Below are 6,978 nucleotides of genomic sequence, written 5' to 3'. Positions count from 1 at the left end.
GGACCGCGGGGCGGCCGGGAAGTGCGCGGCGGGACCCCCGCAGGACAGGCGCGGCCTCAAGGACCCGCGGCGCCCCTGAACCGACCCCGCTCCTGGGAAGGCTCCGCGGTGTCCCCGCCGGCGAGGCGCGCGTCCATGCCCCCACCCGGAGAGTGCTGTGAGTTGCGCTTTGCACTTCGAGGTCAGAGCGCGTCGGAGGTTTTGGCGGAGGTGGGATTCTGATCCCGCCGGTTCCCACCTGGATGGCCTTGGGCAAGCGACCACCGTCCCTGGGCCTCGGTGTCCCCATTTGTTAGGCGAGTAGGGTTCCTTGTGAGAAGTCAGGAGTAGCGCACATCACTAGGGTTTGGGGAAGTGCTCGGTTGGGCCTGAGCTGACGTCCCTGTGGAGCGCCTAGGGCCACGCGCGAGGCACCTTCACCCTCACACACACTGGGGTCCGGCCGGGGTTTGTCCCCTCGTTCATCAGTGCATCACGGCTGCCACAGGGAGGGGGGAGGCACAAAGGCGCTGTGTCACAGGAGTGGGCCTGGGGCTTGCCCCGGAGGTGGGCCACTGGGTTGAGGTGCTCACGTGTGTGCACACGTGTGCAAACACAGGGCAGACCGCGGGCAGAGGATCAGACAGGGTCCCCACAAGGAGGTCGACCTCAAAGCGGCTGGGGCCGTCCTCAGGAGGATGGCCTCAGGGTGCAGGAGAACCAGCCCCCAGCGGAGGAAGAGGCTGGACAGAAGCAGAGACTGCTGAAAGGCAGGATTTCGACCCAAAGGCCAGAGAGTCCCGGAAGAGAGGGGAAGCACTGGGCTAGCCAACGTCGTCTTCCAGTACAGAACCAGCATGGAGCATTTTCTCATGGTCGGACAGACACAGACGTTTGGTCTCATCTAATACATAATTAATATCCTTGTTTCTAATAACACAGATTTTTAAATATTCGCTAGAACAACACATGATGAGATTTAGATCTTTATATTTCATTCAGGAAATCCTGAATCCTAGGTGACAGAAATCCTGGTCTCAAGAGACCATTTGTAACGGCAGGTTCAGAGTCTATAAGATCTTATGGGGATGAAACACGGATGGAATAGGGACACTGGTATGACAAAAAGAATCTCATTCGAATGAAATCTGGAAAACAATTTATAAACCGTCTCAGGGAGGTCAGGAATTAAAATGATATAAAACCCACTTTCATGGTAGTTCCGATGGAAAGGCGTGCTCCTGGCCCAGAGAAAGGGCAGGGACCTCAGGATAGGGTGTAACCACCCTGTCCAGGACAGTGACGGTGTCATGATTCGCACACCCACTGACCTTCAGAGTATTTTAAACTCTCCTCACTGTCCCCTGAAGTGTTAATTAGTTCACTTGCTGCCATTTGTAGGTTTTAATGTGCTTGTTTTTGCTTTTTACAATTGGGAAATGCAACATCCATGTGCAAAGTGTACAAACACACACACACTTTTAATCAGTAGCCCTAAAGTGAACACTCAGGTTATAAGTCACCCCCTAGGTCAGGAAATGCAACATGTCCAGTGTGCCTGAAACTTCCCATGTGCCTCCCACCACTGCCTTGGGGGTGGGCCCCCCCACACACACCAGAGCCTACAAGGTGCAAGTGGTTTACATGGCGTGACCCTGGGGAGCCCCAGTGGGTTGGGGAGAGACTCAGGCGCACCCCTTTGGGGGACTCTTGGCCTGCATTGGACCAGAAAGCTCTCAGAGCCCCAGGAACAGCAGCCTGGGAAACTCAGGCTGGCCTGTTGGGAGTCTGTGACAGCTGAGGTCACACCATCAGGGCACTAAGAACGTCTGCTCCAGCCACCACACTGCCTTCTGTGAAAGACCATGAAGTGGGACCGAACCGTGCCACCCCTCTCCCCCATTCAGGGTGGAAGCCCGAATCTCCATGTGACCATATTTGGAGATAGGCCCTTAGTTAGACATAGGGCCAGGTCCTAATCCCATAGACACCAGAGCATCTTGGCATGTACACAGAAGGGAAGCCATGTGGGGACAAAGCAGGAAGGTCCGCAAGCCGAGGAGACTGGTCTCACCAGAAAACAATACTGATGACAACTTGATCTTGGAACTGGCCAGAAAATGCTCCTTCTTGCATTTCAGCTTTACAAGCTGTGATCATTTTTCTTTTAGCTGGAAACCCTCCTTTGGTTTTCCTTTGGGAGGGTCTGTTGGTAGAAAATTGCATCACTAGAAATAAAAGCAAATGGTTCTTCAGTCTGAATAATGCCTTAAAAGTTCCAAGTGTTAAGCCCCACCGACTGTATGAACTTGCGAAATTGTGACCCTCTGGTTTTCATGCTGGTTCCCTGTGCCTGGGGTGGCTAGTGTGAGGGTCTGGCCCTCTCGCCCTTTGGAGCGCCTGCATCCCTCCCTGCTGAGGACAGTCCCTTAGTCTGTTTGGGTCCCTACTGAATCTCTGCTCTTCTTATTTTTTTCTATGTGGCCTCTACTCTACATTTAGGTGCGGAGAGTCTGTTCTGCCAGTCTTCAGGTCATTTTTAGGTCTACACTGATGTGGGTGTTCTCTAGCTCTATCTGGGATGAGGTGAGTCTAGGGTCATCCTACTCCACCATCTTCCTGAACAGCATCTTTATTTCATCTTCATTCTTAAAAACTTACTTGCCCTGGGCAGTCATATTCCTTTTCCTATTAATATATAATGTATTATTTGCTCCAGGGGTACAGGTCTCTGAATCGTCAAGCTTACACATTTCATGGTACTCACCATAGTGCATACCCTCCCCCATGTCCATAACCCAGCCACCCTATCCCCCCCTTCCCCCTGGGAAACCCTCAGTTTGTTTTGTGAGATTAAGAATCTCTTATGGTGGGACACCTGGGTGGCTCAGTTGGTTAAGCAGCTGCCTTCGGCTCAGGTCATGATCCCAGCGTCCTGGGATCGAGTCCCACATCAGGCTCCTTGCTCCATGGGGAGTCTGCTTCTCCCTCTGACTCTGCCTTCCACTCTGTCTGCCTGTGCTTGCTCTCGCTCTCCCTCTGAAAAATAAATAAATAAAATCTTTAAAAAAAAAAAAATCTCTTATGGTTTTTCTCCCTCCCAATCCCATCTTGTTTTATTTTTTTTCCCTCCCTTCCCCCCATGACCTCCCCGACCCTGCCTCTCAAATTCCTCATATTAGGGAGATCATATGATAATTGTCTTTCTCTGATTGACTTATTTTGCTAAGCATAATACCCTCTAGTTCCATCCGTGTCGTTGCAAATGGCACGATTTCATTTCTCTTGATGGCTGCATAGTATTCCATTGTGTATATATACCACATCTTCTTTATCCGTTCATCTGTTGATGGACATCTAGGTTCTTCCCATAGGTTGGCTATCGTGGACATTGCTGCTGTAAACATTCGGGTGCACATGCCTCTTCAGATCACTACATTTGTATCTTTAGGGTAAATACCCAGTAGTGCGATTGCTGGGTCGTAGGGTAGCTCTATTTTCAACTTTTATTTTTTAATTTTTTTAAAGATTTTATTATTTGACAGACAGAGATCACAAGTAGACAGAGAGGCAGGCAGAGTGAGAAGAAGGGAAGCAGGCTCCCTGCTGAACAGAGAGACCCATGCGGGGCTTGATCCCAGGACGCTGGGATCATGACCTGAGCTGAAGGCAGAGGCTTTAAACCACTGAGCCACCCAGGCACCCCTATTTTCAACTTTTAATGGAAAGTCCATGCAAATGGCAAGATTTCACTTTCCAGAGTGGCTGCACCAGCTTGCATTCCCACCAACCGTGCAGGAGGGTTCCCCTTTCTCTGCATCCTCGCCAACACTTGTCATTTCCTGACTTGTTGATTTAGCCATTCTAACTGGTGTGAAGTGGGATCTCATCATGGTTTTGATTTGTATTTCCCTGACGCCAAGTGATATGGAGCACTTTTTTATGTGTCTGTTGGCCATCTGCGTGTCTTCTTTGCAGAAATGTCTGTTCATGTCCTTTGCCCATTTCTTGATTGAATTATTCATTCTTTGGGTGTTGAGTTTGATAAGTTTTTAATAGATTTTGGATACTAGCCCTTTATCTGATTTGTCATTTGCAAATATCTTCTCCCATTCTGTCAGTTGTCTTTTGGTTTTGTTAATGGTTTCCATTGCTGTGCAAAAGCTTTTGATCTTGATGAAGTCCCAATAGTTCATTTTTGCCCTAGTTTCCCTTGCCTTTGGCGATGTTCCTAGGAAGAAGTTGCTGTGGCTGAGGTCAAAGAGGTTGCTGCCTGTGCTGCCTGTGTTCTCCTCAAGGATTTTGATGGACTCCTGTCTCACACTGAGGTTCTTCATCCATTTTTTTTTTAAAGACTTTATTCACTTATTTGACAGAGAGAAATCACAAGTAGGTAGAGAGGCAGGCAGAGAGAGAGAGAGGAGGAAGCAGGCTCCCTGCTGAGCAGAGAGCCCGATGCGGGACTCGATCCCAGGACCCTGAGATCATGACCTGAGCCGAAGGCAGCGGCCTAACCACTGAGCCACCCAGGCGCCCTCCTTCATCCATTTTGAGTCTATTTTCATGTGTTGTGTAAGGAAATGGTCCAGTTTCATTCTTCTTCATGTGGCTGTCCAATTTTTCCAACACCATTTGTTGAAGAAACTGTCTTTTTTTCCATTGGACATTCTTTCCTGCTTTGTTGAAGATTAGTTGACCATAGAGTTGAGGGTCTATTTCTGGGCTCTCTATTCTGTTCCATTGATCTATGTGTCTGTTTTTGAGCCAGTACCACAGTGTCTTAATGATGACAGCTTTGTAATAGAGCTTGAAGGTTGGAATTGTGATGCCACCAGCTTTGGCTTTCTTTTTCATCATTCCTCTGGCTATTTGGAGTCTTTTCTGATTCCATATAAATTTTAGGATTATTTTTTCCATTTCTTTGACAAAGTTGATGGGATTTAAAAAAAAAGATTTTATTTATTTATCAGAGAGAGAGAGAGAGAGCACAAGCAGGTAGAGTGGCAGGCAGAGGCAGAGAGAGAAGCAGCCTCCCCATCAAGCAAGGAGCCAGATTTGGGACTCGATCCCAGAACCCTGGGATCATGACCTGAGCCGAAGGCAGCAGTGGCTTAACGGACTGAGCCAACCAGGCATCCGAGTTGATGGGATTTTGATAGGGATTGCATTAAATGTGTAAATTGCTTTAGGTAGCATTGACATTTTCACAATATTCGTTCTTCCAACCCATGACCATAGAATGTTTTTCCATTTCTTTGTGTCTTCCTCAATTTCTTTCATGAGTACTTTATAGTTTTCTGAGTATAGACTCTTTGCATCTTTGGTTAGGTTTATTCCTAGGTATCTTATAGGTTACTTTCTTAACTTCTTTTTTTTTTTTTTGAAAAGATTTTTATTTGACACACACACAGAGAAATCACAAGTAGGCAGAGAGGCAGGCAGAGAGAGAGGAGGAAGCAGGCTCCCTGCTGAGCAGAGAGGCTGACGCGGGGCTCGATCCCAGGACCCTGAGATCATGATCTGAGCCGGAGGCAGAGGCTTAACCCACTGAGCCACCCAGACACCCCTTAATTTCTCTTTCTTCTGTCTTGCTGTTGGTGTATAGAAATGCAACTGATTTCTGTGCATTGATTTTACATCCTGATACTTTACTGAATTCCTGTATGAGATCTGCTTTGGAGTGGAGTGTTTTGGGTTTTCCATCTAAAGTATTATATCATCAGGCAGTCGTAGTCTTTTCGTGACAATCATTGCACTATTTTTTGGTTCTCAGTATTTGTGTTGGGAAACCAGATGTTAATCCTTTCAAAGCAAACTGACTTTCCTTGCTGGCTACATTAGGGATTTCCAGTGCCTTTTGTGATCTGCAATTTCACTGTTACTTGACTATGTGTGAAATTTTAGTGTATCTAGCTTAAAATTTGGGGGGAACTTGGATCTGAGGGTTGGTGTATTTCATCAGTTCTAGAAAGTTCTCATCTATTTTCTGTTCAATCATAGCCTCTTCCTTTTCCCTTTTCTGGAACTCCAGCTAAATGTCTACTATTTTCCGTGTGTCTTACCTTGCCTGTAAGTCCCCTCTTTGTCTCCTTGTGCCACATTCTTGACATCTATGTTTTTTTTTAATTTTAAAAATATTTTTCTGAGATAGAGCAAAGCACAGAGGGAAATACAGGCTCCCCGCTCACCAGGGAGTCAAGTGTGGCGCTGGAACTCAGGACAGCAGGGTCATGACCTAAGCCAAAGGTAAGTGCTTAACCGGCTGAGCCACCCAAGTACACCCTTCACGATTTCTCTGATCTCTTCCAGTTTGCTATCTCTTATTAAGCTGTTAAATTGGCTCAGTAGCTCTACATTTTAATTTTAATGTAAGATTAATTTTTGTTTTGAATTTATAAAATCTCCTTTGGTTCTTTTCAGAGACTGCTTAACCCTTTACAGTCCGCTGTGATAATCAGTCAAGGAAAGCCTCACCAAAATGGTGTCAGGAGGCCGGCAGGGGGCGCTCTGTGGCCAGCCCTGGGTATCACTACAGACCCAACAGGAAGAGAGGCACCTCGCAGGTGGGTACCACTTCACTAACCCAGCTCCGGGGCCGAAGGTTTCCTGCTGCCCCGGCAACAGCCCCGCCAATGGAGACCGGCAGAGCCCAGCCAATGGGAGACGCGCGCAGCCCGCGGCTCCCGCTCCGTGCTTCCGGGTTGGCGCGGGAGGCCGCCGCGCGGACGTGCACCGCGGGCGCGCGGGGCTGGGCGGTCCCTGCGTCGTGCGGCGGCCGAGTCGGCGCGTCCCGCCGGTGAGCGAAGGGCGGGCGAGCGGCCAACGGTCGCGGCCACGAGGCCCGGCCCCGCGGACGAGCACCCTCGGGCGTCGCAGCTGCGGCCCAGCGCACGGAGATGCCGGGCCCCCGGGGTTCGCGCCGCGCCCGTCCGTCGTCGCTGCCGGCCGGCCCGTCTGCGGAGCTGGCGCCCCCCGGCTGCGCGCACGGCGCCCGAGAGG

The sequence above is a fragment of the Mustela nigripes genome, chromosome 16 (assembly GCF_022355385.1).
Source record: "Mustela nigripes isolate SB6536 chromosome 16, MUSNIG.SB6536, whole genome shotgun sequence".
NCBI lineage: Eukaryota > Metazoa > Chordata > Mammalia > Carnivora > Mustelidae > Mustela > Mustela nigripes.
Note: the sequence above shows the minus strand (reverse complement) of the source record.